Raw genomic sequence first — 12,151 nt, forward strand, 5'->3', positions numbered from 1 at the left:
GATAATATGTATGGTGCATACAAATGAATGGCACTATATGTGTGATGTAATATGTATGGTGCATATAAATAAATGTACACTGTGTGTACCCTTTTATGTACATACAGAAGCCAGAGAAGAACATTGGCATACTCCTTTACTGTTGTCTGCCTTATTGTCTTGAGATGGGCAGCTCTTAAATCTTCTCATCTCCATCCCTCCATGTTGGGATTACAGGCACATTCAGCCATGCCCATCTTTTCATCTGTGTCCTGGGACAAAAACTCAGATTCTAGTCTTTGCAGAGAAAGTGCTCTTTCCCACTGTGCCATCTCCTTAATCCCCCAGACCATTTTTATTGTATTCATTTCTTTATTGCTTTGCTCATGATTTTGCAAGGTCAATCTGACATATTACCTTGTTAAAATTCATTCACTGTTGCTGCATGACCCTGCTTTCATATGAATACCAGATACAACAAAATATGCTCTAATATTTCACATATGAATTGATCTTTTCCCTCTCTTTGAGGCAGTTAGGTGGTCGACTTCTGAAACCTCTGCTATTTTCACTAGTCTATCTTCATCAATAACACATTGTTTGCATCAATATTACACTTATAATTTAAGTTATAGTAAATTGACATCTGGTAATACATATTGCTCAAGCCCTTTCTGCTAAATTAGCATTATCTCTGCTGTTCATCAGCTCTGAGTTTGACAATATGATTTAGAATAATCTTCACAGCTTCCTTAAAAATTATTATACACACCGTGTTTTAGATTCTTTTATTCTATTAATCAATCATGAAAATTTTCTGACTTTATTTTAATTAGTCAATCATTTAAAATTTGTGACCTCCATTGATTTATATCTTGGAGAATTGTCCACTGCAAAGTTTTGTGGTGAAGCTTATTTTTTTAAAAATTCAACTTATTGACAGTTACTTTACATAACTGATGACATTTCAATTTGTAGCAGAAATAATTTTATTGGTTATTATTGGTTACTGATACATGCCAATAAAGTTGCTAATTATATAAAATTCTTATATTCAGTAATCTTTTGTTTTCTAAAGTCAACTTTTATTTTTAATTTGCATGCATATGTGTGGTGTACTTTTAATGTCTGTGTGCTATATGAACACGTATGTGGATGCTTTGAGTCAGTAGAACATAGATTCCTTGGAACTGAATTTACAGACTCTTGTGAACTGGTTGATGTGGGTGCTGGGGTCTCATCTTTGTTGTTCCATAGGAGTGCACACATCTTTAACAGCTGAGGCAATCTCTGACCTCATGTTTGGCAATCCTATAAAAATTAATTTACAATTTCTAGAAGCTTTATTTTGTAAATTGTTTGCTTTTACTTTTCTGTGTGGACATCCCTGTCATCTTTGGCTGCTGGAAATTTTATTTTTTTCTTTTTAATCATTAGGCCTTTTAATGTTTCCTCTTTGATTTTGTTATAGAACTATGGGAGCTAAAATTAATGTTACAGTGGTGTTAGCAAACATCCTGTCTCCGAGGAAAGCATTTTCTTATTAAATGTGACATCCGTTAAGATTGTTTGCAGATATAATTATCAAGGTCACATCTGAGAAGATTTTGCTTATTCTTGGATAAATCGCTGACAGCAAATAATTTACGGATTGAAAAAAATCTAGCCTTATAAAATTTGTCTTTCAGTTACAATATTAAATTGATATTCTTTAATATACCTATCAACTTACATTTCTATGTAAATTATTCTGTATTTTATTTGTTTGTCTGCTCATTGGTCATGTTTTCCTGCTTTGTATATTTTTTCATATCTACATTTTTAAATTTTTAAACAATTCCATTTTTCTGTGTTTTTTGGTTATATAAGAAATCCCTGAACCATATACCAGGCCTTCTGTAGCACTCAATACTAATAATTACATTGCTTTCTCTGGCTTTACTTTTGTGCTTCTAACAGTCCTGCTTTATCCTCAAGTTCCAGACTCTGAGTTATCCTCAGGTTCACTAACTCACAGGAATACTCGGTTTTTGCTGCTTCATAATCCTTAGCTCCCAAGGGCCTAAGGCTAATTTTGAAGGTAGGTAACAGCATGTATGATGGAGGGGGGTCTCCCTCTGTATGCTGTGAATACCATTGATTTAAAAAGAATATGCTTTGGGCCTATTGCAGTGCAGAATAGGGCAAGGTAGGAATTCCAAGCAGATAGATGTAGAGAGGAAATATGCAGTGTCAAAGAGAACCCATGTAGCAGCCCAGGAGACAGATGCCAGATGCTGATGGGACATTACTGGTAGCCACAAACACATAGCAATACACAGATTAATAGAAATGGGTTAATTTATGATATAAGGACTAGCTTTAAATATGCATAAGCTAATAGCCAAGCATCTGAGTGATTATTTTAGGTTTGGGCAGCCTGGAACAAACAAGTAGCCTCCAAGAAGACATATACACAGCTTAATACTGTGGAACAATGATCTTGTATCCTCTAACGATTTGTCATTTGTACTGGTTTAATAAAATTCTGATTGGCCAGTAGCTAGGAAGGAAGTATAGCGGGGTGACCAGAATAGGAGAATTCTGGGAAGAGAACAGGCTTAGTCTACAATCATCACCCAGACCAAGAGGAAGAATGCTAAGAATGCCTCATTGATAAAAGGTACCAAGTCATTTGGCTAACACAGACAAGAATTACAGGTTAATGTAAGAATTAATTAGTTAATAAAAAAGTCTGTCAACAGCTTAAGCTTTCTGTATGTACTGCATTCCATTTGCCTGATCATCCTGTAAATGTTTAAAATGTGATTGCAGCCGTATATCTTCTTCTATATGATCTTATTACATTTTTTATCTCTGCTTGGAAAACTTTGGTGTCTTACAAATCACAACTTTAATTCCTACCCAGTCATTAGTTCATACTTTGTTACTAGCGCTTAGATGTACAGCAATAGTCACAACAGCTCAGATGCCAGTACTGAGAGAGAATTGTGTCAATTTGATCTGTTTTCATGATTAAATGTAAGTATGAAGGTGCCCAGAATGTGTCTCCCAGACTTTGGATTTGAAAACTTTGTATTCATTACTATTGATTCAAACAAGATGAAGAAGAAAAATTAGTGTTGCCGTTCAACATTTACCCTCAACATGTTGAGATGAAGTGCTAGTGTCACAAACATCCAAAAGGTTGTTAGGTACACATGACTCAGTAGAAAAACTTGCAATAAGGTTGAAATCAGGTATTGTCAGCATAATACTATCAGCATAATAACAGTGTTGTAAAACATATTCTCATTTGGAGAATTTATTCAAAGCCCTACTTACTCACCCAGCCAGTTACATATGTTTTTTAGTTTTGACCCTGGTGACTCAGCTCCCTGTCCTTGGTGTACAGATCTTACTATACGACCTCCCCTTGTATTTCACTAGTTCCAAAGTTCTTTGTATTAATCATCTAATTTTTAAATACCTTCATGTAAGGAAACAAGAGTCACTTATAAGGCAACCCAGTGGGCACTAGTTGAGGTATTATTAATATATTGTTGTGAGACAGAGCAAAGGCTTTCTCAGAGTCAAGAACTGCATCTTTGCATATCACTACTTGGAATTTTCCTAAAAAAAAGCCACAATGCACTACTCCTTTTTGATGTAGAAATTAATAATTTATGCAAACTCTCATTTCATAATTAACAACATTTCTAGGGAGCAGACCTATGATAAATATGAGCAGCCATAATGCCAAGAATACAATAATTGACTTGCATTGTGACAACGAATAAAATGAAACCTTGATATCTAGATTCTAAAACGGACCATGAAATGCACTCTCCTGCACATCTTTATACTTACATTTTCACTAGTGGAAACTAACAACATTTACTGAATCAATAGGTTGTTTTCATAGCAACAGTTAATAAATAGATGATATACCCATGAGCCTAGAACCAGAGCAGAGAGGTAGTATTGATTTGAATCCTGAAATTATCTGTGCAACTTTATTCTTGGTCTGTGAGTGAAAATAATGTGGAATTCTAAAGGTATATGTAAGTATAATGACACTTTCAGGAGCCCTCTCCAAAGAAATGGAAAAGACAGATTGTGTTTGTACAGAAATAGAAACACAAGTGTCTGAGGAGAAAAATGCATCTGATCCCCTGAGGTTGAACACAATGTCTCTTTTCTAACCACTAAAATACCACATGTAGCTAGCGCCTGGCTTCAAAGCTAGACTGCAGCTCTCTGTACTGTAAGTTAATGCAATCATTCAATAAGTAAGAATCAGAAAAACTGGTGGTGAGCCTTTGTCTATCTTTCTAACAGGAAACTGCTCTTGAGGCTGGTTCCCTGCAAATTTTTTCCATTTCCAATACGCAGGGGAGATGCTCCACTGGCTAGTGTTGTGCCCCCATCTGTCTTCTGCTCACTCCTGGCTTCCATAATGAAAGTAGTTAACACAGTTTAATAAGTGCCATTAGTATGAGCAAGCTGTCTCCAGGCCTCATTCTTTGAAAAGTCCAGTAAGCTGACTTTGACTACACTATTTTAATCTCCATTAATTAAAGCAAGCATCATTTGAGGAAGTGAGAAGAAGAGAATGGATTAAACTATAGGAATTGTAGATCTGTATTCATTCCTCTATTTTTAGTACTAACTTGTGTGAAGGACAGAGGGCATGATTATAATAAAAAAGGATATCTCTTAATATATGTTTGATTATATTTAGATATGTTCACTTATCCTGAAAGTTATTGTCAACCAGTTAACGGAACAGTAACTGAGAAGCACATTCACTGAAACATGGAATATTTTCAAATAAAAAGTTTTCACCTGCCTTCGGTGCTGGGATGGAGCATCTCAGATTAATCAGCATTGTTTCCCAGAGGCAAACGTGGTGTCTTTCAGTAATGTTCATTTCATCGCAGCAGCAGCAGTAGCATATATGAAGAAGCAATAGCATATGGCTGCAAACATATACTGGTGTTTTGGCTGGAAGTTAAGAAAGAAGGAAGCTAATGAAAGGTTAAAAGCATTAAATGAAAGTAAAAATGCCCAACTCTTCTGTAAAGCCTCTAGAAACACTAAATGAGATTTGCATGTGTGTATTAGAATAATTTGTCTTACTTTAATTCTGTTTTTCTCTATCGTCATTTCAGAGTCAACTAAATTCAAGCTTATCGACATATATAGCTAAGACATAATATTGAAAGAATAATAAATTTGAGTATTTTTTATTTATTTTGAATGACTTATATGAGAAGGTCACACTGTACTAGGGTCTAATGGTCTAAATTATATTTTTTTCTTTTCCTTTTTTTTGGTTTTTCGAGACAGGGTTTCTCTGTAGCTTTGGTGCCTGTCCTGGAACTAGCTCTTGTAGACCAGGCTGGCCTCGAACTCCCATAGATCCGCCTGCCTCTGCCTCCCGAGTGCTGGCATTAAAGGTGTGCACCACCACCGCCCTGCCGTCTAAATTATAATTTTAATTTTCCTCATTAAATCACAGAGATTGTTTATTGCAGAATTAGAATGAGGTCCTATTGGTACTTAGAATCGATATTTCAGAAGAATATATACATTACACATGTGCACTAAATATATAGCTTTATTAAAATTGAAAATAGATATTTCTCTCATACAATATGTCCCTACTACAGTTTCCCCTCCCTCCACTCTTCCCAACACCACTACCTCCCATCTCCCCAAGATACACCCTCCTCTGTTTCTTCTTCAGAAAAGAGCAGGCCTCCAAGAGATGACAGCCAAGTAGAACAACATAAAATGTAGGAAGACAAGGTGAAAACCTTCATGTTGAAGCTGGACAAGACAACCCAGTGGGAAGAAAAGAGTCTCAGGAGCAGAAAAAAGAGTAAGAGATATACCTGCTTATCCTGGTAGCAGTCCACAAAACCACAAAGCTAACACCTTTCAACTAACAACGAAAATTTAATTTTTCTAGCATGTTTCTCTTTGAAACATCAGATTTTTAAAAAAAAAAAACATTTTTTGAGACAGGGTTTCTCTGTACCTTTGGGGCCTCTCCTGGAACTAGTTCTTCTAGACCATGCTGGCTTCAAACTCACAGAGATCTGTCTGCCTATGTCTCCTGAGTGCTAGAATTAAAGGTGTGTGTCACCACTGCCTAGTTAACATCAGGTATTTTAATGAGGGTTACTAATCATGATAATAATAAATGCTAAAATTTGGCCCTACGTAATATGATCCATTTTTTCTGTGTTTTATATATATTGGGCCCTTTTCAATGCTATGATATCATTGACTCATTTGTCCTTCAAAATGTTCCTGTTTTACCAATTAAACAATTAAAGGCCAGAGCAAATGTTTAAATGGTCCAAGACAACAAAGTGGTACATATCCCAGCCTGGGTTCAAGTATAGACCAGTCTTTCTTCCTAGCATGTGCCCTGATCTCCACATTGCACTGCTTTAAGACAAAAGAAAAATAAAAAATTTAAAGGAATATTTTGCAACAACAATCCAATCATTAGCTGTTGTTTTCTTTATTCCAAAAAGGGATGAAAGACATTTTAGGAGATAATTTGAGAATTTGAAACACAAGTGTTCAAAGAATATAGTCAGATACTGAAATCAGTGTCATATTGTGATGTTGGGATACAATATTTGGAAGGAAGGAATGTGAAGAAAACCTCAGTTGATATTACTTTGACTATGACCTAGCGACATAAACTTCTGTGCATATAAAGCTGGTGTGATTAGAAGTTCCTGAGCTCTGCTTGTTTCTAGTTGAGCCGCTCTTCTTCCTGGTCTTCACCACTGTCTCTTGACCTTGACAAGATGATGGAAGATCGAATCTGCCTTTCATTCTCTTCAGCACCAGAGAGACCACCAGAGAGACTCTGATGCCATTTCGGGTTTCTAGACTCAAACTGCTCTTTTTTTCCTCCATCATAAACCCTTACCTAAATTGATCACTGTTCCAGAAACGTTGCCTGGTGGCTGCTTTCTGAACCCATTAGCAGAAATCCTTTGACTCCCTAAGCACCATTATGATCATTTTCTGTTATAATGAGGCTCTGATACTCTGCTAAAAACACCATTTTTTTTTCTATTTTAAAGATTTGGCTATTGGTCTCACATACTCAATGGAGATTAGATGTGTGTCCTTTGGGTCCTTGTTGGAATTTAAGATCGGTCACTCTTTTCCCCCCCTCAATTCTCTAAATCTAAATCTTAAAATTTTGTATCCTGGGTGTTACCAGTTCGAACCTTACTTACTACAGTCATCTCTGGCCTTTTGGATTATTCATTTCTATTCTTCAGAGATTCAGGACCTATTCTTGCTAATAGTCTCTTTAATAGATTTCCAATATTACTTCAGGTGACTTTAATACCCTTGTGGCTGATCATCCCACTGTACTGCCTCACTACTTAGTTTTCTTTCCTATCTAAAAACTGTATCATTTTTCATAAACCATGCTTCCTCTGGAATATCTATTTTAAATACATATCAAGCACCTGAGGCCACCTGTTTCTCCAGTCAACTTTTTCAAGGATCTTACTCTCCCATGTCTTCAATTGAGCCAGAATTTGCAATCCATTATAGATAGTGCTTTTCATTTTTCCTCCCCAATGACATCTTTATTTTGAATCCAGCTCACATCCCACACTCAGTCATCATTATCACACTGTTTCCCTCCCAATGTTCATCATGAATACCTGAAAAACTTCAGCCCTAATGAAAATCCACACTCATTTGCACCTGTACTCAAGCAGCTGATTTTTGCAGAGAGAACATACTGACACACTTCATGTACATTTATAATGCTAACAGGAAATTGTCCTTTAGTACTGGAGTACGCCCTCTCCTTCTTCCAAGCTTGCAAATCTTAATATACTTTCCTCAATAAAGATGTTACTTTCTTTTAAATTTTACTTACTGTACACTCCAGCACTCCAGTGCCTTTCCATTCTCCAGTGCTAAAAGTATTGTAGGCAGAAGATTTTTGTTCTTGCAAGTCAGGTTTGGTTGTTGTTGAAGTAAAAAATAAGGATTATGGGTTCTAAACTACTTGTTTTCTCTCTCTCTCTCTCTCTCTCTCTCTCTCTCTCTCTCTCTCTCTGTGTTTCTCTTTGTCTCAACCCCTAAACACAGATACAAAACCCATAAGAACCCATTACGTATATACCACTCTGCTTTAGAACAAAGCAAAATTGAGCATAGTCATTGTGTCTAATTTTTATTGTTTTTTTTTCCTGTCATGAATCCTCTCCAATCAAGCAAGCTTTTACCACTATCATTTTGTTTGAGACTGTTAATGTCAATATAGTCAGTAAATTTACAGTTAGTGGAAGCGTTGCTTGTTTACAGCAACCATCACAGCTGAGCAAGCCTTTCTTCTGATGCAACTTCTTTATATAGGTGCAAATCCATTCCAATGCTCATTGTTATTCTTAGCTACCCACACTCTGGTCTCCATCACTAAGCCTTTATCAGATTTGTGGTTCTAATATTGTCCTCTCTCATTCTGTATTATGGCTTTTAATTAGCACCTGTTTGCTTTCTGAAATACGTACTTTCAATTTGAATTCTTAAACTGCGGATTTGAGCCTTAATTAAATTTCCCATCAATAGTTCCATTTAGGATTGAATTATAGCTCATATTTAATAATGGAATATGGCAGAAATAAAGACAGAACCCAGTGCAATGTCCAAATAGCATAGAAACATAAAACAAAGAAAAGTTCTCCTTTTAATGATTAGCTTTGGGCCCTTAATGTTTCCCAGAGAAAACTGCATTTGAAAATGCTTCCAGGGACAATTTGCAGCAAGAAGCAGAGATTTCAGTTTATAGGTTAAGAGTTGCTGCAGCGGGGACATCTGAACAGGCTTCTCATGGAAGGACCTTTAAAATCCTTCAAAAATAAAATTTGTATTATTTAGAAAATTTAAAAAGGTTTACTCTGCATATTATTTTCTAAACTTGAATGACTAGCATGATTTCATACATCTTCTTAGCTAATTTCACTAAATAATCTATGATACAATTTTAAAATGAATTCATTACAAAGAACCCAGCATTACTCGTTCAGGAGATAACAGGATATAGACTGATACTGGTAATACTGCAAGTCAATATTTATACATGCCTAACAGATGTATTCATTTAATTAGCTGTGTTCATTTAAAACCTACTCTAGGAATTTTCAATAATGTAAACATGGAAGGACAAATTCTCAATTCTTATCAAAACTGTGTATTAGTTCCAACTAACAAAAGAGGTATAATATATACAAAGCCTTGAATAATGGAAAGTATTTGTCAAATATATGCAGATGAGTGTTTGCTCTTTCCTTATTATAATACAGCAATAGTAATTTTACTATCATAGATAGTAATGAAAACTAATGAACTCTCATATTATTAATATGATGCAATATCACATATTGTAACTTTTTAACTTATTTTCTTCATCATAAGAACCGAAAACAATAAACTAAATGGTAAGAAATTTGAATAATAATTCTGAGACATGAATGCATTAAGCTCAGTACTCTGAGAAAAGACAATAAATACTTCTAAATTTTAGAGTACTTTTGTTCTCTAACTCTTTTCTTTTCTTTTTTCATTTAACAAAAGGATATTCCCATGTAGGTCAGGCTGGTCTTGATTAACATTGTCTTGGATCACCCTCACAAAAGCACTGAGAGTTCAAGCATATGTAGAGAGACCCCGCCTTTTGGGGCGGGACAGCCTCGGGCGAATGTTTTTACTAACTAATTGGGACGCGCGGACTGGAGCCCTTCCTGTTTCCGGTTTCCGGTGGATCGCTGAACTCTGGGTGTGTGAGTGTGCTTTTATATTAAAATTGTCTTCTTGTACCCACTGGCCTGGATTAATTAAATTCGCCTTCAAGCATATGTGACACACTCCTATAGATATTAGGCTTTTCAGTTTTACATGAAGGAAAAAATACCTCATCAAATACCTTCCCTATAGAACAGTAATTCTATTTTTATTTCATGCACAGAATGAACATGTTAGCTTCTATATTAATGCTAGTGTCTAAATGAAAAAAGCACATGACTTGATATAAATAACATACAGATTTTCTTTCTGTAAATATCATTTTAGAAAGCTGGATATGTCACTGTTCCTATTCTTGAAGCTTATATGTAAATACTTATAGCCATCCTGTAATGAGCATGCTGATATACAGCATATATCCTATGGATGATTCCAAGTTATGAGAAACAGTCTTCCACGCAGAGCATGGGAGATATTGACTCAATATGTATTCTTTCCTCTTGCCAGTTCTTTCCTGTGGAAAATTTTCCTGAAAGACAAAGATACATCCATGGTGCCATGACAGGGGTGGAAATGGTGTGCTTTGCTTCCCGGAAGCCTCGCTAGCAACCTCTGAGATCATTGTTTGCCAAAGAAGACATGCTCCTTCAATGGCGCTGTTAGAAACAGTGCCAAAGCTCACCCACAACTGATCTGCAACAGTCACAAATGAACACAAACTAGATTGCACAACGTATCTTTATTATAATTATGTTTGTGACCACAGGAATAGGGCATATATATATATAAACTATATTTGTCCTTTCAAAAATATTTTACATTTCCGATTTACATTTAAGGGTAGATTTACATTTTAGATAAGGTGTAATGTGTAAGTGATTCTATGGTGAGGAAAAACAGCTCAAGTTTCGGGTAGAGAACTCAACCATGCAATACTCTGGATAGGGATGATTTTGAAGATTTGTAAATATTTTCATATATCAAAATTTTGTTTGATACATTATGGAGTAAAGATGAGTTTTAGAAGGTCCTTCGGGACATAACATGGTCATTTTAGAAAATGCAGTGAGGGATGCATTTCAAGTAGGGGTGAGGAAGCACATGTCATTGGACCCATTCTACTTGCAGCTGCAGGTGATGAGTCGCAGCACAGATGGAGAAAGACTATGTGGGAGATACTTAGAGCAACAAGGAAGAAGCAGATATGCAGAAGGAGGCAGGGGTTGCATGCTAAAGGGATTAGAAAGCTTGTCTTTCTGTTTAGTAGTCTGATGGCTCACTATAGGATGAAGTGTCGAGTGGGCAGAGTATAAATGGGAATCTATCTTTTCCAGAGATAAGATGACTTGAGGCAGAGAGAGACCTGTAGTATAGTGACAGAGTGCCAGGTTTTTCGACCTAGAGTTCTCTAAATAATTTTACCTGATGTCAGTAACTACCTAGAAAACCAAACTGCACATTAAACTGAGCCTAAGAGCACTCATTGTACAGTATGCTGTGCAGTCTTAACAATTGTTTGGTTTAACCCATCTTTACCATTGGAAAATTATGATTCTGAACACAACTGGAAATGATAATAGCTTATTCTGTTCAGGCCTTGATAGCACAATAATATTACATTATGGAAAATTTTTGTTGTTGTTTCTGTGTGTGAGAGACACAGAGAGGGTCGTGGGGGAGTGGGAACAAGCAAGAATAGTAAATTTGGTGCCTTCCTATTTCACTCCCTTCAGTATTTTTTGAGACAGTTTCTCACAGAATCTGGAGATAGGATGATGAGTAGCAATTCTTGGCAACCTTTTTATTTCTGGTACTCACAGCATTGAGGTTATAGTCAAACACCCCACATTTTATTTTGGCTCTGTGCTCTAGTACACAAATGCTCTTATCTATCAAACCATCGTATTATATCACCCCAGATTCTTTTAAATAATAGGAATATGCTTCTCACACTTATAGGTATGGGAACTCCCTGGATCAAGTCTGAGATACTTGGTACCTCCAAGGGCTAATTGTCTGGGTTTTTTTTTTTTGTGGTGCTTATTTTCAAAGCATTGTTATAGGGTAGAATGGACATATTCCTCTGAATTCTTTCATAGGGGGAGTAGAATCATTCATCCGTCTTCCTACATTAATAATTTAATCACAGTCATATTTTGCTTATTAATTCTACTATATTAGAACCTAGATTTAAACGCATCAATACTGAAGTGCACAAAAGTTCAGACCAAAGCAAATAAAGAAAGATAAAGTGGGACATTGTTATAATGAAAATCACAATAGTGAAATTATGTCTGTCATCAATATTCAAATTGTTTCAAGCATACTTCCATACATACATTGGCCTTAAATTAAATGCATTCTGTCACAGTCCAGCTGGGCTTGGTGA

This window comes from Microtus ochrogaster (genome assembly GCF_000317375.1).
Source record: "Microtus ochrogaster isolate Prairie Vole_2 chromosome 14 unlocalized genomic scaffold, MicOch1.0 chr14_random_1, whole genome shotgun sequence".
Lineage (NCBI taxonomy): Eukaryota > Metazoa > Chordata > Mammalia > Rodentia > Cricetidae > Microtus > Microtus ochrogaster.